The 20,790-nt window shown below is 37.9% G+C and overlaps 1 protein-coding gene and 1 non-coding gene across 3 annotated transcripts in view; one reads left to right on the forward strand and one right to left on the reverse strand.

Moving 5' to 3' along the window:
- Positions 1 to 20,790, forward strand: part of rorc (RAR-related orphan receptor C) — an 82,255-nt gene that overhangs the window by 1,692 nt on the left and 59,773 nt on the right. The window lies entirely within an intron of this gene.
- On the reverse strand, positions 16,133 to 16,214 carry trnas-uga (transfer RNA serine (anticodon UGA)). Its single transcript has one exon. It is a non-coding gene; the product is annotated as a tRNA-Ser (tRNA).

Below are 20,790 nucleotides of genomic sequence, written 5' to 3' on the forward strand. Positions count from 1 at the left end.
AGCCATGTCTTAAAGCACCTCTTCCTGAGGGCGTTTCAGTGTTATAACTTCAGCTTTATCTTTATCCAAAATGCATCTGTTTTCCCTTTTCTATCCACACACTGTGTCTGCTTGTAAGTACTCTGTGATTGTGCGCTGTCGAACATGCTCCCCAGCTCAAAAAACTAGCAATGTCATGATGTGACGAACCTGTACTTTTCAAACAAGAGTATAGTACCGTTTTTGATTCATTAGTACTCCGATACAATACCAGAACCGGTACACCGTACAACCGTAGTTTGGCTTGAACAATTCATAAAGTTTAGGTTTGTGGACGTTTTTAAAACAATTTTTCCACATTTGGAATAATGGAAATAATCAGTTGCAGGGTCAAACTATCTTATCCCCATTACAATACCTATATCAGGGGCGCTCACACTTTTTCTGCAGGTGAGCTACTTTTCAATTGACCAAGTCGAGGAGATCTACCTCATTCCTATTTATAATTTATATTTATTTATTTATGAAAGACATTTTTGTTAACAAGTCAATGGTGTTTAATGATAATACAAGCATGTGTAACACCCATAGATTCCTTTCTTTCATGAAGACAAGAATATAAGTTGGTGTATTTGATTCTGATGTCTTGCATTGATTGGAATTAGACAGTGGTGCTGATAACGTCCGCATTTTCAAATGGGGGAAAAAAAAAGTCCTCCTTTCTGTCCAATACCACATGAAAGTGTTTGGATTTGGCATCTCATTTGTCCAACTTGCATACTCGTTTTTAAACACTTTGTTATGAGAGTAGCATATGTGTGTGGCCCTTTAATATTTGGCAGCAGGTGAGTGACGTCAGTGAGTGTGCGGGTGGGCAAGCAAGTGAGAAAGCGGTCGCTGAGGGTGGGGGAGAAATACATTGGCATCAAACTCCGTAGCTTGCTAGCTTGTGCACGCTAGCTTTCTGAGACTCTTATTTTGTTAGCACAGGCAGGATGAAAAAGGTCTTTTATGGTGAAGACAGGAACTGTGCAGTCGGTCTTTAGAGTTTTGACAGTAGGTATGGAGTCTCTAGAAATAAAATGTGTTTCCCTGCGTCCGCCCTGTTAGTGATTTTTTTCTTAAATATGAGCAGCCAGCGTCATCTCACAAGATCCTCGGGTGCCAAGAATGTCAAACAACTGACGAAAGTGAAGTTTTGGTATGATTGATGATTGCTCATTTTTATGTATATTTTTTAATCCCTGGCTTGAGATCGACTGACACACCCTCCGAGATCGACCAGTCGATCGCGATCGACGTAATGCCCACCCCTGACCCATATGAACTATACAGATTTTAACATTATTAAAGGGGAACTGCATTTTTTTTGGGGGGGGGGGGGTGTTGTTTAGCATTCATTATCCTTATGTAAGAATAGATGTTATGCATTGTAACATGTTTTTTTTTTTTTTAATTCGCATATTTTGCTCATTTCAAGAATACATTGGTGTATTAATTTCACAGACACATCACAATGTTTGCGTTTCCCTTCAACAACAATAACACTATTAATCGTGCAGACTTTGTGAGAGCCAACATTAACTTTTGGACAAATTATGATCCAGAAACATATTTATAAATCATAAATGGGTTGTACTTGTATAGCGCTTTTCTACCTTCAAGGTACTCAAAGCGCTTTGACACTACTTCCCTATTTACCCATTCACACACACATTCACACACTGATGGAGGGAGCTGCCATGCAAGGCGCTAACCAGCACCCATCAGGAGCAAGGGTGAAGTGTCTTGCTCAGGACACAACGGAAGTGACGAGGTTGGTACTAGGTGGGGATTGAACCAGGGACCCTCGGGTTGCGCACAGCTACTCTCCCACTGCGCTACGCCGTCCCATTTCTGATCTTGAATATAAGGAGGATGAGTTACAAATTTTATAAGCTAAAACGATACCTCTTTAGTGAAACACTAAGCATTATGTAACAGTATTGCTAAGTAGTAACCAAGAAACACAAACTACGAACTAGCCCCCCCCCTTTTTACTTTTGTCTTTTTTAACAAAAGACAGCTACCTTGACCATCCCAGAACTGTGAACCATCACTGTAGACACTTTTCACCTTTGATCACTAAAGACACTTGACCTCAGGGGTAGGGAACCTATGGCTCTAGAGCCAGATGTGGCTCTTTTGATGACTGCATCTGGCTCTCATATAAATCTTAGCTGAGATTGCTTAACACGATAAGTAATGAATAATTCCGCTGGTAATCACAGTGTTAAAAATAACGTTAAAATAATAAAACCTTCTCATGCATTTTAATCCAACCATGCAATTTCTATCGCACCTGTTCAAGAAGTCACATTAATTGAAAGAAGTGTTATATTTATTATTGATGAGCTTTAGGATAACAATGTTATTAAAAATAAGAGACTTATTATACTATAAAAATGTTGGTCTTACTTAAAAATGCACGCATTTAGTTGTATTCAGTGTTAAAAAATATTATATGGCTCTTACGGAAATACATTTTGAAATATCTGGCTTTCATGGCTCTCTCAGCCAAAAAGGTTCCCGACCCCTGCTTTAACTGCTGCTGTGACCCAAGGTCACCTCCATATTTATACTGTTGACTGTCAATCAGAATTTGCAATAATGTTATGTTACTTACTCTGCCTTGTACATACATTTTTATTTTTATTTTTTTATTTTATGTTTATTTTTAGCTAAGTACTGTGTGACTTGTTGAAGGGTGGACTAGCAAAGTAAGTTTTTCATTGTACGGCAAACTGTCTGTCCAACTATGCATATGACAATAAACAATCTTGAATCTTGAACATAATAAAACAATCACTTACTATATAATGTCTGCTGTAAATGGGATGCTGACTGATGAGATGTTCATATATTCTCGTTGAGATAAGGAGTTCATCATAATCCTCACGCAGGTTTTAAAAGAAGGTGCTGCAAACCAGCGTCTTTTTGTGTCTTTCTCCCCTTTTTAGGGGTATGAATCGAATGTCAAAGTTGAAAAACCTTTCGTTTTATGGCAACCACCATCTATTATCCAAGTGAGTGACATGATTCATAATCAGTATGTCGATACTGTAGCCGCACAAGCTAGTTAGCTCTCTGTGATCATGGCGGCGATAACAATAGTTTGTCTAAGTTAGCGCTTATAATACCAATATTGCTAATACAAGTTAGAATTCCGGTTTACGACATGTAAATGGCGTATTGTCGACTGTTTTTTTTTTTCTTTTAAAGCTTTATGGGCGAAATGTTCCCATTAGTTGCATTGTTAGCCACCTCGAATTGCCGTATTTTACGATTTAGAATGCATTAAAAAAAGAAAAACATGAGTTCTTGTCTTACATAGGGATTGTAAATGATAGACAAAATTAGAAATAAAGTGCAGTTCCCCTTTAGTTGGGGCTGGGCAATATGGCTGAAAACTGTATTAAAATATAAGTGTTTTATTTCGGTCTATATTGATATTTATGATCACCTATCGAAAATAAGGACCTAGGGCCTTATGTATCAAGCGTACGTATGCACAAAAAACTGCCGTATGCCCCTTTTCATGACAAAGTTGAGCTGTATCAACATTGAACTTGATGTGTAAATGACACAATTTGATTTTAACAATGTAAAAAGATCAAGGCAAGGACACAAAATTCACTTTTTCGACGACACATTTTTACTGTTTCATATCCATTTTAATATATTTAAGGACGTCTCTTAATTTAAGTAGGCGATCATTTTGCCACCAATTGCTGTCACAATGTGTTCTTGTGACGTCATCATCAGCCTTGCCAGTCACATTAATGATACCGGAAACAATGGAATAATGTTCCGACTTTGTGTCATGTGGCACCGCAAGTAGCTCTTCTGTGTAGCATTAATAAATTGAGCAATCAATTAAGAGTCACAGTCTTTCATATCATTTTTAATATGCTGTAATGTTTAAATTTGAAAGATTGCATACCAAATATATTGGCGGCAATAAAAGTCACCCACTCATGTGTTTCGGTCATGCACATCCATCTTCATCTTCACTTTCTTCCTGATGTCCGACCATTTATTTTTTTACATTTTAGCCTGTTTGCGGTTATCGGAGCACACAGCAAGGCTCGCAATCCTTCTTTCGTTCATTCGAAACACCAGAAAGAGTACTTCCTACTGAGACCTGATTGGGCAGAGTGTCCAGAGTACAGGCACATGGCTAATTTCAATATGATCTGTGTATTTATAAGAGGGATGACATTTAAGGTCAGTTACTTTTTTTTTGTCTAGATCAATTCCAAGTTGATTGCGACGTTTCCAAGAAATGTGTTGGATTTGTGCGTGTGCACACTTTATTACATCTGAAAGTACGCATATTTGTAGTAGAAAATTAAAACAACTTAATACATGAGGCTACAGGAGAAGGCTACATTAAATGTAAACATGTTTTATTTGAAATTTAAACTACTTCTGATTATAATACCCTGAGCTATCAAGGCAAAAAGGACAGGAAATGCATGAAAAAGACTCTAAAATTACATTGAACACTTGACAATAACTTTTTAAAATGAATGTGCACAAATAAGGAATGTATAAAAAATGCTTAATAAAGCATAATAAAAAAGGGAAATTGTAAAAATAGAGAAACCCGAGAATAACTATTTTCTGCAGGTTTCGGGCCAGGGAGTTAGAGCTGTGCTCTAAAGGGTGAGCGCAGCTAAGGCGGTGTGGTCTTAGTGGGGACGAGCGCCTTGCATCCTTTACAGACAACAATGGTCTGACTACGGTTTGTTTGAAAAAAAAAATTCTAAAAAACTGCCATACTGTCGAATGTTTTTTTCTTGTATTATCCACAATTTCTTCGCTCTCTGCAGCACTCATTTTTAGTTTCTCTCCTCACTCAATGCAAAGAATCTACCACGAGACAACAAGATGACGCGACTCAACTAAAAAGTTGATACTCTTACCTTACTGGCTGTTAGCATGTCACTCCCACTGATCAGTGATCACTTCCTGCGTTGTTTGGTTACCAGAGAGCGAGTGCCTTTGTACATTAAACCAATCTTGCTTTGCAACTTTTGCTTTCTTCCAACAAAGAAGAAAAAATTGGTTGAACTAGGGCTGGGCGATATTACCGTTTTTTAATATTTCAATATTTTTAGGCCATATCGCGATACACGATATATACCTCAATATTTTGCCTTAGCCTTGAATTAACATTTGATACATATAATCACAGCAGTATGATGATCCTATGTGTCTGCATTAAAACATTCTTTTTCATACTGCGTTAATATATGCTCATTTTAAAATTTCATGCAGAGAAGGAAATCACAACTAAGTCAATTGACCAAAACTGTATTTATTAAACAGTTATTACGCAGTGGCACAAACATTCATGTCATTTCCAAAACAGAAAGTGCAAGATTGTCTGATACATTTTAAAACAAGCTATTAGTGCACTTTTGTGCATGATGTCACTCAGATGACATATCAAAACAACATTAAAATAAAGTGCACTTTTTTTACAGAACGCCACTACAATAGTTTAAAACAAATAAAGTGCACTTTTGTGCATGATTTTGTGGGCGTGTGGCACCGAATGGAGATGTTGACAGGCAGAGTAGGCACTCTTCACTCTCTAGCAGGTGACTTAGGGCTGGGCGATATACCGGTATACTCAATATATCGCGGGTTTGTCTCTGTGTGATATAGAAAATTGTGATATTGGAGTATACACTCTCACGCAGTGCTGGCATTATACTACAGGCTCTCCTAGCTCTTTCTTGTCTGTCCTTCACACAGACAGCAAGCGCACCTTCTTACATACGTCACATACTGTCACGTAGGGCTGGGCGATATATCGATATATACGATATACCGCGGGTTTGTCTCTGTGCGATATAGAAAATTACTATATTGTAATATTCAAGTATATGTTCTCACGCAGTTGTTTTTAGCTGCGGGCGTACACTTCAGGCTCTTCTCGCTCTTTCCTGTCTTTCCTTCTCACAGACAAGCAAGCGCACATTCTTACATACGTCACAAACTGTCACGGCATACGTCACATACATGTCCGCCCTCCCAGAGCAGAGAGGCAGCAGACTGGGCTACGTTAGCTGCTAACGTAGCCGTACGAGAGAAAGAAGATGCGGATCTGGTAACAAATGAAGGAAGACTTAATTCCCAACACAAACAGCAGAGTTTCCATCGTCTGGTGGTGGTTCGGCTTCAAGTGGGAATATGTCGAACAGACAACCGTAATTTGTCAATTGTGGGGGGAAAAAGTGTTGCTACCATAGGTAGCATTACTGCTAATATGTAGCATCATTTGAAAAGTCACTCGCTAGAGAATGAAGAGAATTTCATAACCTTAGTAACCTACCACATAGTGAAGGACGAATACTATTTTATTTCCTATTATCAGCTCAATTTTATTCGACACTTAAAATGTCTCTGACAATCTTGCACTTTATGTTTTGGAAATGACGTGAATGTTTGTGCCATTGCTTAATAACTTTAATAAATACCAGGGGTGTAACGGTACGTGTATTTGTATTGAACCGTTTCGGTACGGGGGTTTCGGTTCGGTTCGGAGGTGTACCGAACGAGTAGACATGCTAGCAGGCTAGGACAACACGTAAAAGTCAGAGCTGGAAGACCCTCCTGCCTCCTTAAGATCTCCCGTTTGGGAACACTTTGGCTGTGTGATACAACAATGGAGGACAGATGTTTGCCAAGATTGTTCAGCAGCTGCTTCTGACAACACGTCTGCTTTCATCTGCTTCCGGCTCCCATAGTGTCTACCTTGTGCGCACAACCTTTCACTCTACCCGGCAGTGGGTCTCCACAGTTCCGGACTCCAGGGTAAATGAAGAGTCCGGCAATTAATTGCAAATCGTGGCTTTATTGAGGTCTTGCACACAGCCAATCCAACAAAACACCAGCCACTCCCGCACTCACGCTACGCTCCCTCACCAGGTTCGCTTGCCCACTATGACGTCACATGCTGTCCCATATTAAAGGGCCACACACACGCACACACACACACACACACACACGCTACTCTCATAACACAGTGGTTCTCAACCTTTTTTCAGTGATGTACCCCTTGTGAACATTTTTTTAATTTAAGTACCCCCTAATCAGAGCAAATAATTTTTGGTTGAAAAAAAGAGATAAAGAAGTAAAATACAGCACTATGTCATCAGTTTCTGATTTATTAAATTGTACAACAGTGCAAAATGTTGCTCATTTGTAGTTGTCTTTCTTGAACTATTTGGAAAGAAATATATAAAAATAACTAAACACATGTTGAAAAATAAACAAGTGATTCAATTATAAATAAAGATTTCTACACATGGAAGTAATTATCAACTTAAAGTGCCCTCTCTGGGGATTGTAATAGAGATCCATCTGGATTCATCAACTTCATTATAAACATTTCTTCACAAAAAAATAAATCTTTAACATCAATATGTATGGAAAATGTCTACAAAAAACGGCGGGCGGTGTTGATGAACGTGGACCCCGACTTAAACTAGGTGAAAAACTTATTGGGGTGTTAGCATTCAGTGGTCAATTGTACGGAATATGTACTGTACTGTGCAATCTACTAATAAAAGTCTCAATCAATCAATCAATCAATCAAAGAAAGTACTTTATATGTAGAAAGGTTTTGTTAAGAAACCATTCTGAGCCTTATCTTATTTAGTTTTTATTTTATATTTGTTATGTATGTATTAACCCTGGCAATGGACCCGGTGTGTATATGTATGTTATCCATCCATCCATTTTCAACCGCTTATTCCCTTTTGGGGTTGCGGGGGGCGCTGGCGCCTATCTCAGCTACAATCGGGCGGAAGGCAGGGTACACCCTGGACAAGTCGCCACCTCATCGCAGGGCCAACACAGATAGACAGACAACATTCACAATCACATTCACACACTAGGGTCAATTTAGTGTTGCCAATCAACCTGTATGTTATGCCATTGTTTACAAATTTGGTAAATAAATAACCAAAAAATTTAAATTTTGTTGTTATCTTACTGTACCGAAAATGAACCGAACCGTGAACTCTGAACCGAGGTACGTACCGAACCAAAATTTTTGTGTACCATTACACCCCTATTAAATACACTTTTGGTCAATTGAATTAGTTGTGATTTCCCTCTCTGCATGAAAGTTTAAAAGTAGCATATATGAATGCAGTATGAAGAAGAATGTTTTAATGTAGACACATACAATCATCATACTGCTGTGATTATATGCATCAAGTGTTCATTCAAGGCCAAGGCAAAATATCGTATTATATATCGTATATCGCGATATGGCCTAAAAATATTGCGATATTAAAAAAAGGCAATATCGCCCAGCCCTACTGTCACGTCATACCTCACATACGTATACGCCCTCGCGGAGCAGAGAGGTAGCAGCATGGGTAACATTAGCTGTGTTGCGAGTGGTAATACGAGAGAGAGAAGGTGCGAATCTGGTAACAAATGAAGGAAGAATTACTTGCCAAGAAAAACAGCAGTGGGTCTATCGTCTGGGGGGGGGGGTTGGCTTCAAGTGAGAATATGTCAAACAGACAACCGTGATTTGTCGTGTGGTGCTAAAGCGTTGCTATTAAAAGTAGCATTACTGCTAATATGTAGCATTGTTTGGAAAGTCACCTGCTAGAGAATGAAGAGTGATTACTCCGTATTTTAACATCTCCTTTCGGTGCCACACCATCAAAATGCCAAGGCAAACATTTCCAGATAAACACCGTATGAAAAAACTGTGATTTTTTTTTAGTTGTGATTTCCTGTGTGGAAGTTTTAAAATGTGCATATTGTAATGCAGTATGAACAAGAATGTTTTAATGTAGACACATAGAATCATCATACTGCTGTTATTATATGTATCAAATGTTAATTCAAGGCTAAGTCATGTATCGCGATATGCCCTAAAAATATCGCGATATTAAGAAAAGGCCATATCGCCCAGTCCTATGCTAAATATTAGCAGTAAAACTACTTTTTGTAGCAACGCTTTAGCACCACACTTGACAAATTACGGTTGTCTGTTCGACATATTCCCACTTGAAGCCAAACCACCGTTTTTCTTGGGGATTAATTCTTCCTTCATTTGTTACCAGATTCGCACCTTCTTGCTCTCGTATTACTACTCGTTCGGCTCCGCTAGCATCACAGCTAACGTTACCCATGCTGCTACCTCTCTGCTCCACGAGGGCGTATACGTATGTGACGTATGACGTGACAGTTTTTGACATATTTAAGAAGGAGCACTTGCTGGCTGTGAGGAGAGACAAGAAAGAGTGGGAAGAGCCTGTAGTGTAATGCCCGCAGCTAAAAGTAATTGCTTGAGAACGTATACTCGAATATTACGATATAGTCATTTTCTACATCCCACAGACACAAACCCGCGATATATTGAGTATGTCGATATATTGCCCAGCCCTAGATTAAACAGATTTTTAATATGATTTATGAACCATTGTGATATATATAGAAGCCCCGGTATAGTGGTACTAATAAAGTACTTCGGTACTGAGGTACTAATGACTCAAAAACGGTGCTATACTGCCCCTGAATAATACCATCCATCCATCCATCCATCTTCTACCGTTTATTCCCTTCGGAGTCGCGGGGGGCGCTGTTGCCTATCTCAGCTACCAGTACTTTTTGAACAAACTTGACACTGATTGTAGCTGAGATAGGCACCAGCGCCCCCCAAGACCCCAAAAGGGAATAAGCGATAGAAAGTCACCATGAATACAATTGATTAACATGGACCTATATCCAAAAAAATTATTTGGGAATGTCCGGCGGTCCAGATTGAAAAGCTTAATGGGCCTACATTTTTACCAGGTCTGATGTAGAAGAAGTCGTGAGAGGATGGGATGTACCGTGTAAAATACATTCAAAGTGTTTTAATTTTTCAAAGCAAAAATATAACAATACCTTTGGCTAGTTTATATTACCATTAGTGGTTTAACAGAACATATATGTGTTAAAACTCTCTACATTCTTCACAATTACTAAGATTGAGTAACACATTATCATTGGTATTTACGGCAGTCACTCACTGACGGGTCTCGTCAACACGTACACACAGAGATCGTGTGCACAATACAAAAGCAATTAAAACAAAAGCAACAGTTTGCAGTCATGTTGTTGTTATGATAGAATATACATTCCATGATAGCAAATGCTATTCATCCGAATCGCTTTTATTAGCTAGCAATCCCCAAACCTAATCTGCACGCAAATGTTACGTACGTACGTAGTTACGTCATTGCGTAACTACGTACGTAGTAGCACGGGATGTATTGTGCAAAATACATTGGAAAGTTGGCGCCCTCTGTGGCAAACCACCCCTTTAATTATTGGAAATGTGAATATTATTGTAATTCATCCATCCATCCATTTTCTACTACTTGTTCCTTTCGGGGTGGCGGGGGTTGCTGGAGCTTATCCCAGCTGCACTCGGGCAGAAGGCGGGTACACTCTGGACAAGTTTCCACCTCATCGCAGGGCCAACACAGATAGACAGACAACATTCACACTCACATTCACAAACTTGGGACCATTTAGTTAGTTAAAATTTTAAAGTTTGTACACCCCCTGGGGTAGTGTTGGTCTGAAGATGAACACCACGCAATAATTGTGTTTGTTTCTGTAAACAAATGCCATAAGTACTCCATTCAACAAAATAAGTAAGACTTTTGAAGAAAAGCTGGTTCAAAATTTCTTCTCTAGAGGTTATCATACTGGAAGTGCTGTGGTGTTGATTTAATCTGGTTAACGTCGTTTTCAGTGTGGTTGTGAAGTATTTCATCTCTATGTGATGACTATGATGGTTTTGGTGGCGGTTGTGGGTGTTTCCACGTTTGTCTCTAGTTTGCATTTTTTTTTGTTCGACCTTGCTTGACTTGTGCTCTCCTCTCTGAAGCAGTTGTTTCCATGAACATTTTGCTTTTTTAATGTGTTAAGGGCATGACGAAGCTGCGATGGCCGAGTGGTTTGGCCAGGGGTCGGCAACCCAAAACGTTGAAAGAGCCATATTTGACCAAAAATACAAAAAAGAAATCTGTCTGGAGCCGCAAAAAATGAAAAGCCGTACATAAGTTTTATAATGAAGGCAACACATGATGTAAATGTTTATATTAGCTATAATACCCTACTATCACAATGACTTTAAAAGTCTTGTATAAGTGTTATAATGAAGGCAACATATGACGCAAGTGTCTATATTAACTATAATAGCCTACGTTCAAAATGACTGTGTCGCGGGCCTGAGCAAATCTTCGTTCACAGAAATGTTGAAATGTAATATTTATTCTACACATTTTTACAACATTGGAAAACATTAGTAAATCAGAATCTCATTCTGATTCTGATAAATCAGAGGCTACTCAGACGGTGAGATACTCCTGGAAATTACTGGCTTTTAATGTCCAAAGGTATGGCCAAGTTAAAGGAAACGGCAGGCTTTCTTCTTATAATAGATCAGGGGTGCCCACACTTTTTCTGCAGGCGAGCTACTTTTCAATTGACCAACTCGAGGGGATCTACCTCATTTATATATATCATTTATATTTATTTATTTATGAGAGACATTTTTGTAAACAAGTTAAATGTGTTTAATGATAATACAAGCATGTGTAACACATAGATGTCTTTCTTTCACGAAGACAAGAATATAAGTTGGTGTATTACCTGATTCTGATGACTTGCATTGATTGGAATCAGACAGTAATGATGATAATGGAGGAGAAAAAAAGTTCTCCTTTCTGTACAATACCACATGAAAGTGGTTGGTTTTTGGCATCTAATTCATCCAGCTTCCATACACTTTACAAGAAAAACATTGGCGGCAAATTCCGTAGCTTGCTTGATTGACATTCACGGCACCCGAGGGTCTTGTGAGATGACGCTGGCTGCTGCCAGTTCATTATTATGAAAAAATGACAGAGAGGAAGGCGAGAAACACTTTTTATTTCAACAGACTTTCGCGCCGTTCCTTCCGTCAAAACTCTAAAGGCCGACTGCACTTTTCCTATCTTCACAATAAAAGCCCTGCTTCATGCTGCCTGCGCTAACAAAATAAGAGTCTCGGAAAGCTGGCGTGCACAAGTGATGTGCACGCCAGCTTTCTGAGGGATCGCTTGTGTACGCCAGTTTTCCGAGACTCTGTATTTATTTAGCGCAGGCAGCATGAAGAAGGGCTTTTATTGTGAAGATAGGAAATGTGCAGTCGGGCTTTAGAGTTTTGACGAAAGGTACGGCGTGAGAGTCTGTTGAAATAAAAAGTGTTTCTCGCCTTCCTCTCGGTCATATTTTAATAATAATGATCTTGCAGCAGCCAGCCTCATCTCACAAGATCCTCCGGTACCGTGAATGTCATTTAAGTGACGTCTTGGTGAAGATTGATGATCACTCATTTTTAGGTCTATTTTTTTTAAAAGCCTGGCTGGAGATCGACTGACACACCCCCCGCGGTCGACTGGTAGCTCGCGATCGACGTAATGGGCCCCCCTGTAATAGATATATTACAATCTTTGCAAGTTCAGTAACGTTTTGCTGTGGTCTGAAACAACATGGCACACAAAATATTACATACAGATAACGTGTCACGAGACATGCAAGCATAAATTAAATACACAGAGGACATAAGTAAAGGAAATTAAGTGAACTCAAATATACCTACAAATGAGGCATAATGATGCAATATGTACATACAGCTAGCCTAAATAGCATGTTAGCATAGTCATGCATGTTAGCATAGTCATGCACTGACCAAATATGCCTGATTAGCACTCCACACAAGTCATTTACATCAACAAAGCGCACCTTTGTGCATTCACACACAGCATACATCGTTTGGTGGACCAAATGAGACATACAAGGAGTGGAAGATTTTACATGTAAACAAACTGTTGCATCACAGTCAACACTGTGGTGAGGTCAAGAACCGCCAAAATTAATAGGACAAAACGATGTTAACCAAATACTCTTATCAGTGAAGCATACACACAACATATTAAACAGTGGGCTTCCTGACAACTGGGAAGGTTTGTGTCATGTTTAACCTCAAACAAAAAACATACGAAAATAAAAATTCCCCACATCTTTTTCCATTTTCAGTCCTTTTTGTAAAAATGCTTCAGTGAGCCACTAGGTTGGCTCTAAAGAGCCGCAGGTTTCTGTTTCGTTGGACTTGAAATCCAATGATATCTTCCCGCGTTGGTGCAAGCCCTGCTTGTTGTGTTTTCCAGGTAGTCTCTTCAGTGAGGGTATGATTTTGGACGTAAAGGTTGTAAGCACCAATCTTGTTGTTGACTAGTTGTAGGTCTTTACCCCTTTTCCACCAAATGTCCTGTTACAATTCAAGCCGCTGTTTGCAACATTTACACAGATGCCTAGAAGGAGTTAACTTTCAAATGTATTTTACACAGTACATCCTGCAGTATTATGTACGTAGTTGCGCATTGACGTAATTACATACGTACGTAACACTTGCATACAGATTAGCAATGGGGAAAGGTTAGCTAATATAGCGATTTGGATGAATAGCATTTGCTAACATTGAATGTATATTCTATCATAACAACAACATGACTGCAAATTGTTTGTTGCTTTTTTTTAATTGCTTTTGTATGTGTGCACACAATCTCTGTGTGTTTGTGTTGACGAGACGGGGTGAGTGACTGCCGTAAACACCAATAATTTTATTTGGGCCGGTCAATAAATGTGTTACTCAGACTTAGTAATTGTGAAAAATATGGACATGTATATGTTCTGTTAAACCACTAATGGTAATATAAGCCAGCCAAATATATTTTAGCTTTGACAGATGTAACTGTGAGCAAGTTGCAAACAGTATCTCTAAAGGGGGAACTGCCCTTTTTTTGGAATGTTGCCTATTATTCACAATGCTTATTACAGACAAGAAGACAAAAGACGGTTTTGTATTTATTTGCATTCTAACATGTAAAAATCGGCCAGCAATGCAGCGAATGGGAGCAATCAATTCTACCCCTGTATCACTTTAAAAATGCATTCAAAAACTGTCAACAATACTTCATTTATGTTCCTTAACCTGTATGATAACCAAGCTGTATGGATTGATTGAAATTTTTATTAGTAGATTGCACAGTACAGTACATTTTCCGTACAATTGACCACTAAATGGTAACACCCGAATAAGTTTTTCAACTTGTTCAAGTCCGGGTCCATGTTAGCGACATTGTTATTGTAAGAGCAAAAACTGAGGAACTATTTTTCGAGCATAGTAACATGTCGGCATGCTTCGGTATTTAACCGTAAAAGATAACTACAGTGAGAGATAAGCGAGCTTCTACGACAACACGAAACGCGTTTGAGTTTGTAATGCACAACACTGCGATAGAACATCAATCTGTACTAACTGAAAAATATATACAATCATATAGTATTAGCCCACATTTCATGTTTTGTTTGTACACGGCTAGCCAGACAGCATATGTACTGGAATTGTAACAACATGAATGACGTGCTGCATGTGTCATGATCAATATATATAGTGACTTCCTTGATGTACAGTTGTTTTTGTGGTCCAGCTTGCCGGGAATCTTATTTTCCTATTGATTTGGGGTACTCAATCCATTTATGTCAAAATAGCTTGGCTCCAAGTTCTACATTTATAGTGTCACAGACAGTTTCACCCCACAATGTTTCAGGTTCCGTCAGCTCCAACGTCTCATCTTTCCTTCGTGCTTGCTTTTATAAGCAGTAATTCATCCTCAGTATATTAGTCAGCTTAAAAAATATAAGGTTGTGAATCCTTCGTTGTCTATTACTGTTTGCCATGATTAGAACGCGCACACACACCAGGATCTGACACAGTGCATTCCCCAGTTATGGCTGATAAAACCCCCAAACGTATAGGGTTCCGTCTGAAAAACGCTTACTGTAAATTCTGCTACTACTTTGTCCCTATACTTTAAACACTGTGGCTTATAAACGATGCTGCTGATTCATGAATATTTCTTTTCTGACGGCCATAATACAAAAAGGAATAAAATGTAATTAAAAAAAGCAAATACACTAAGAAGGTGTTTTATTGTTTGTGCTCTGGCGCCATCTTTTGGACGAATTCACTCACTGCAGGTGCTGCAGTGTCCTTCCAATTAAGTAGTGTGCCATTGAGTTTTTTAGCCGCCCATAGCGTTCTACTCGTATGGATTCTTAATTCATAACTCCAAGCAATGTTTGTAAGTTTTACAGTATCACTAAAACGTTTTATATTTTCTAAACCGTCCCATGCGTGATGTCTATAGGAGTATCTCCATGCACATTTGTACATGCTATCATTAGCATTAGCTACTATGCTATCATGTTTACGAGTTTCTGTGTTAGTCTTGTTAACTTATAACGGCATTCACTTCGTATAGTTTTAATTATACAAATTACGCAGAAAACTCACCAAGACGTCATTGTAGAGGTTATTGAGTGTATTTAGCTGATTGGGGAGCTAGCGTCCCCAGCCCGTGGATCCATGACGATGACTTCTGTTTTGTTTGATCAGCTGTTTTACCGCCATGTAACCGTTAGTAAACAATTAAGGTATGTAAATGAACATTTTTTTTCTGTGTAGATATTTCTTTTGCAACGTATATATATCTGAAACTTATAGTGCAGCGCGGCTAATATATGGAAACATATTTATTTCCCCTAAAAGTTAGTGGGTGCGGTCCGTATACTGGGAAATACGGCAATCTCCTGATATTCTTCCCAATATGGTGGTGTGGGTTCATCATATAATTTGGAATTAGAATATTTTAGTAAAAAGGCTAAACAAAAACAATAAAGACAAATCTTTGGATTGCCCTGTGATAAGGTGGCGACTTGTCCAGGGTGTACGTCGCCTTCCGCTTGAATGCAGCTGATATAGGCTCCCCCCGTGACCCCAAAAGGGACAAGCGGTAGGAAATGGATGGATGGGTGGTATTAGTTATCAGTATCAACATTTGGACAGTAAAGTATGTAGTATTCTAAAGAGAAGGTTGCTTCATTCTTTGTGCAGTACTCGAGAGAGACAAACGTCAGCATTCTAGTGTTGCGACGTGACATTTTGAACAAGAAAAAAACATGTACCTCATGACGCTGCGAGCAGGGTTCGAACCTGCGCGGGAAGATCCCATTGGATTTCAAGTCCAACGCCTTAACCACTCGGCCATCGCAGCTGAGTCACAGTGAAGTCTTTCACGTTTGTAATCTCCACTGTGAAAATAAGTTGAAGGCAGCGACGCGATGACGACGGACAAAGACGTCTACATTAATACACATATAACACTTGAAAAAAATATTCCTTTTTACCTCCTGATGGTTCAATTTTACTGTCCAACGGTCGTTCGGAATAGTAACGACAACGTCACAATTTTTAGTTATTGCGTCTGATCTGCAGTCTTCCACTCGAAATCAATATCGTGCTCGAACTGCGATGACTGGACCTTTTTTTGTGATGATTTAAAAAGGATATATGACATTTTTATAAATATGTGAAGTAATACTCTACGTCTAAACTTCACGTGAATCCGTCACGTGTCTATCTGCTTTAGGTTTACCATAAGTGAATATGTAATGGTGAATTCCACTAAAATAAAAAATATTAAAATATATAACTAATATGAGTTATAAAACAGGACAGAAACTCTTCAATAAACACAAACATGTGACATTGTGCGATGCTGTAACAAAATTATAGTGGATGACGTAATTTCCTTTTTGGAATAACAGCCCTGTAGTGTTGTAATGACTCAAACCATAGTACTGATACATCAAAATATTACTAATTTACACCATAAAACTAAAGTAAGAGTTCGAACACATAATACTTAAGATACTAACAAATGCAGTTTATTTGCCACAATGGAGTTTATTATTATTATTTAAAGAGAGCAGCTGCTCCACACTCACATCCAGAGGTGGGTAGAGTAGCCAGAAATTGTACTCAAGTAAGAGTACTGTTACTTTAGAGATTTATTACTCAAGTAAAAGTAAGGAGTAGTCACCCAAATATTTACTTGAGTAAAAGTAAAAAGTATGTTGTGAAAAAACTACTCAAGTACTGAGTAACTGATGAGTAACCTGTTCGTTTAATGATTACGGCAACAAATAATGCACAAAAACATAAAAATAGCAATGAGCAAATTCAGAGCCAGGAATATCTCTTAAGCAACTAAAACAATATTATATATGAAATAATAATACATTAAAATAAATAAAAATTAAGGCAAATTGAGCCACAATAACTTAACAGCACCATAGGCTCAGTAGGCATTGATTGATTGATTGATTGATTGATTGATTGATTGAAACTTGTATTAGTAGATTGCAGTACAGTACATATTCCGTACAATTGACCACTAAATGGTAACACCCCAATACGTTTTTCAACGTTAATCAATTACTTAATAAATGACCAAGTCGAGGTGATCTACCTCATGTATACATATACATACACACATATCATATATATATATATATACAGTATATAATTTATATATATTTATTTTGCCATTTTTGTTCACATGTTAAAGGTGTTTTAATGAATATACATGCATGTTTAACATATAGATTCCTATCTTTAATGAAGACAAGAATATACGTTGGTGTATTACCTGATTCTGATGACTTGCATTGATTGGAATCAGACAGTATAGTGCTGATAACGTCCCGGTTTTCAAATGGAGGAGAAAAAAAGTTCCTCCTTCCTGTCTAATACCACATGAAAGTCGTTGGTTTTTGGCATCTTATTTGTCTAGCTTCCATATTGTTTTTATACACTTTACAAGAAATATATTGGCGGCAAACTCCGTAGCTTGCTAGTTTGTTTGCGCTGGCTTTCGGAGACTCTTATTTTGTTAGTGCAGGCGCGATGGAGCGGCACTTTTATTGTGAAGACAGGAACTGTGCGAACAGTCTTTAGGCTTTTGACGGGAAGTACGGTTGAAATAAAGTGTCTTTTTTCCTTTACACTTTTGATTGATTGAAACTTTTATTAGTAGATTGCACAGTACAGTACATATTCTGTCCAGTTGACCACTAAATGGTAACACCCCAATAAGTTTATCAACATGTCGGGTTCTACGTGTGACGGTCACGTGACCACCTGGCTCTGTTTGATTGGTCCAACGTCACCAGTGACTGCATGTGATTGGTGAAACGCAAGCATGCGAAGTTCCTAATTCCTACTTTGAATGAGTGTCTGACAAAATCAAAACAAACAAAGCGTGCATTAACAGATCGATAAAAAAAAAAAGTAGCGAGTAGCGACCTGATTGCAGATAAATGGAACGGAGTAAAAGTAGCGTTTCTTCTCTATAAATATACTCAAGTAAAAGTAAAAGTATGTTGCATAAAAACTACTCTTAGAAGTACAATTTATCCCAAAAGTTACTCAAGTAGATGTAACAGAGTAAATGTAGCGCGTTACTACCCACCTCTGCTCACATCACATACATTTTCATGAAAATCGTCTGTTTCCGATTGGCAGCCAACCGATATAAGCCCTAACACAACTTCTGTACCTCAGCTCTGCAAAGTGTTGCTCTAATTCTAGGATATCAAAACTTTTTCCATTGAGGGATGCACCAGGGGCGTCACTAGACCTAATACTGGGGCACAAATAATTCATGTGAGCGTGCAGAGCGCGCAAGCAAAAACATTTTTAGCACTTATTTATGATAAAAAATACATAGATAGTACTTTAAACTATGAAATCATATCAGATTATGTTGTATGGATCTTTGATTAACCACCTGAAATTAACTAATGCATTTGACCTACTTGTGCACTTTTTCACTCCAGACTTCTAAACTGCTACTGGTAAAAGCAAGTCAGATGTGTGCATGAAAAAAAAAAAAAGTTTAGGGAGAAAAAAATCTAATTGTGGCAACAAAACCAGATATTTTTAGCCATTTTTCTAGTGACTATTAGTGAGTATTTTAGCAAAAGGCAAACCGACTAACAAGTTGGAGGAGGACTCAGGACAGACATGGAAATATATTTTTTTAAAATTTTATTGAGGCAACAAAACCTGATATTTTCAGCCATCTTTCTGAAAACAAATACAGAAATGTTCCTTTTTTTTCTGGAAACAAAAGCAGATGCTTTAGCTGTAGCCATTTTTCTGGTGACAAAACAAGATTATTTTAGTCAAAGTCAACACCGATTAACAAGTCTACTGTGCTATTTTTCTGTGAAATAAACTTGAATGATTTAAAAATTTGGCTCACGACTTGATGATATGGAAAACATTTTTTCTTCCTGAAGATAAACCATTTGAGAAGCACTCAACTCACACATGCTTACTCCAAATCATCATTGATGCAGAGGTCCTGAGCAGAACCAGCAGACAATAACCAACATTATGTTTCATGTTCATTGGAAATTCCCCTGACAGCTCGTACAGCAAATGAATATGTTTGTCTTGATACAAGGAATAACGTTAGCTAACTTAGCATCAACTTAAGACAATGATGTTGCCTAGCTAGCTAGGACTTCACTTACATCTCTCATTCCTCGCTGTTTCTTCCCTGCTGCGGGCGAATAACTTTCTGATATCCATCTAGGAGTTACAGTTTGAGTCAAATCAAAATCAAAATAATATAATTAACAAATTGTTGTTGGCTAACGTTACCTACCTCAGCAGTGATTCGCATCCCCTCTCTCTCTCTCTCTCAACGGAAATCTCCACATGTGAATAAATTACCATTTAATTAGCCATGTGCTCATTGTTACGTGGCATGAATACAGTAGCAATCAATTACCATACTAAGTGGTATGTGCGCTGTTGTCTATGTTATGTAGACTTAAGATTCTGAAGTGTTTTTTTTTATTGGTGAAATTTTTACTGGGGCACTGCAGATCAACACTGGGGCACGTGCCCCAGGGAAATCTGTCTGGCGACGCCTCTGGGATGCTCACTGAAAAATTAAACCAGGCCATTTTGATAGTTATAATTTTTAAAACCAATAGAATATACAAATCTTTCAAAACCCTTGGGGCTCTGTCAAGTTTGGTCCTGGGGAACTGAAAATGTCTCATTCATGAAAATTTTCAAATGAGTCATAAATTATTATATATTTTTTCTTTGTTTATTATTATTAAACACTTAAATCTCTCGATCAACTTCAGGTCTATCAATCAATATAAAGTAAAACAATGTTTTGTGTTTGTGCCCTTTTTGTCAAAGAAAACCCTGCTTTCTGTGGCAAAAACACAAAATATGCAATATCCCCCATCCAAAAAATAAATAATTTTCGTAATACCTTTCATTTAAATTGGTGATTATTATTTAGAGCAGTGAAAGCTTAAATGACAATAAAAAACAAAATTATTGAGCATCCAAAGGCCCATACTAATAAAATTGTTTCAATTAAGTCATAATTTTTTTTTTGCTTTAAACACTGGTTGAAAAACAATGGTTCTAATGAGAATTTGCCAAGTACCACCTAAGGAAACACTTAACTCTCTAAGTGCCACTGTAATGACCAATGTTGTAAGCCTAAGTATTTATTAAAACAAATCAGAGTTTTTTTTTTTACTGGTATATGTAATATTTTGGCCACTGTCACATTACACACAATATGATGTTTGTATAGGAAAACCAAACACTGTACTTAAATCAAATGATACTTTGGCATACCACAGTTAGAGAACCACTGCTCTAGAGCAAAGTCAAATCTTATCTGCAAATTATATGTTTTTATTATTTGTTTGTATAAGTTTTTTTTGCCATTTTTATCAAATAAAACT

This window comes from Nerophis ophidion, linkage group LG21 (assembly GCF_033978795.1).
Source record: "Nerophis ophidion isolate RoL-2023_Sa linkage group LG21, RoL_Noph_v1.0, whole genome shotgun sequence".
NCBI classification, from domain to species: Eukaryota; Metazoa; Chordata; class Actinopteri; order Syngnathiformes; family Syngnathidae; genus Nerophis; species Nerophis ophidion.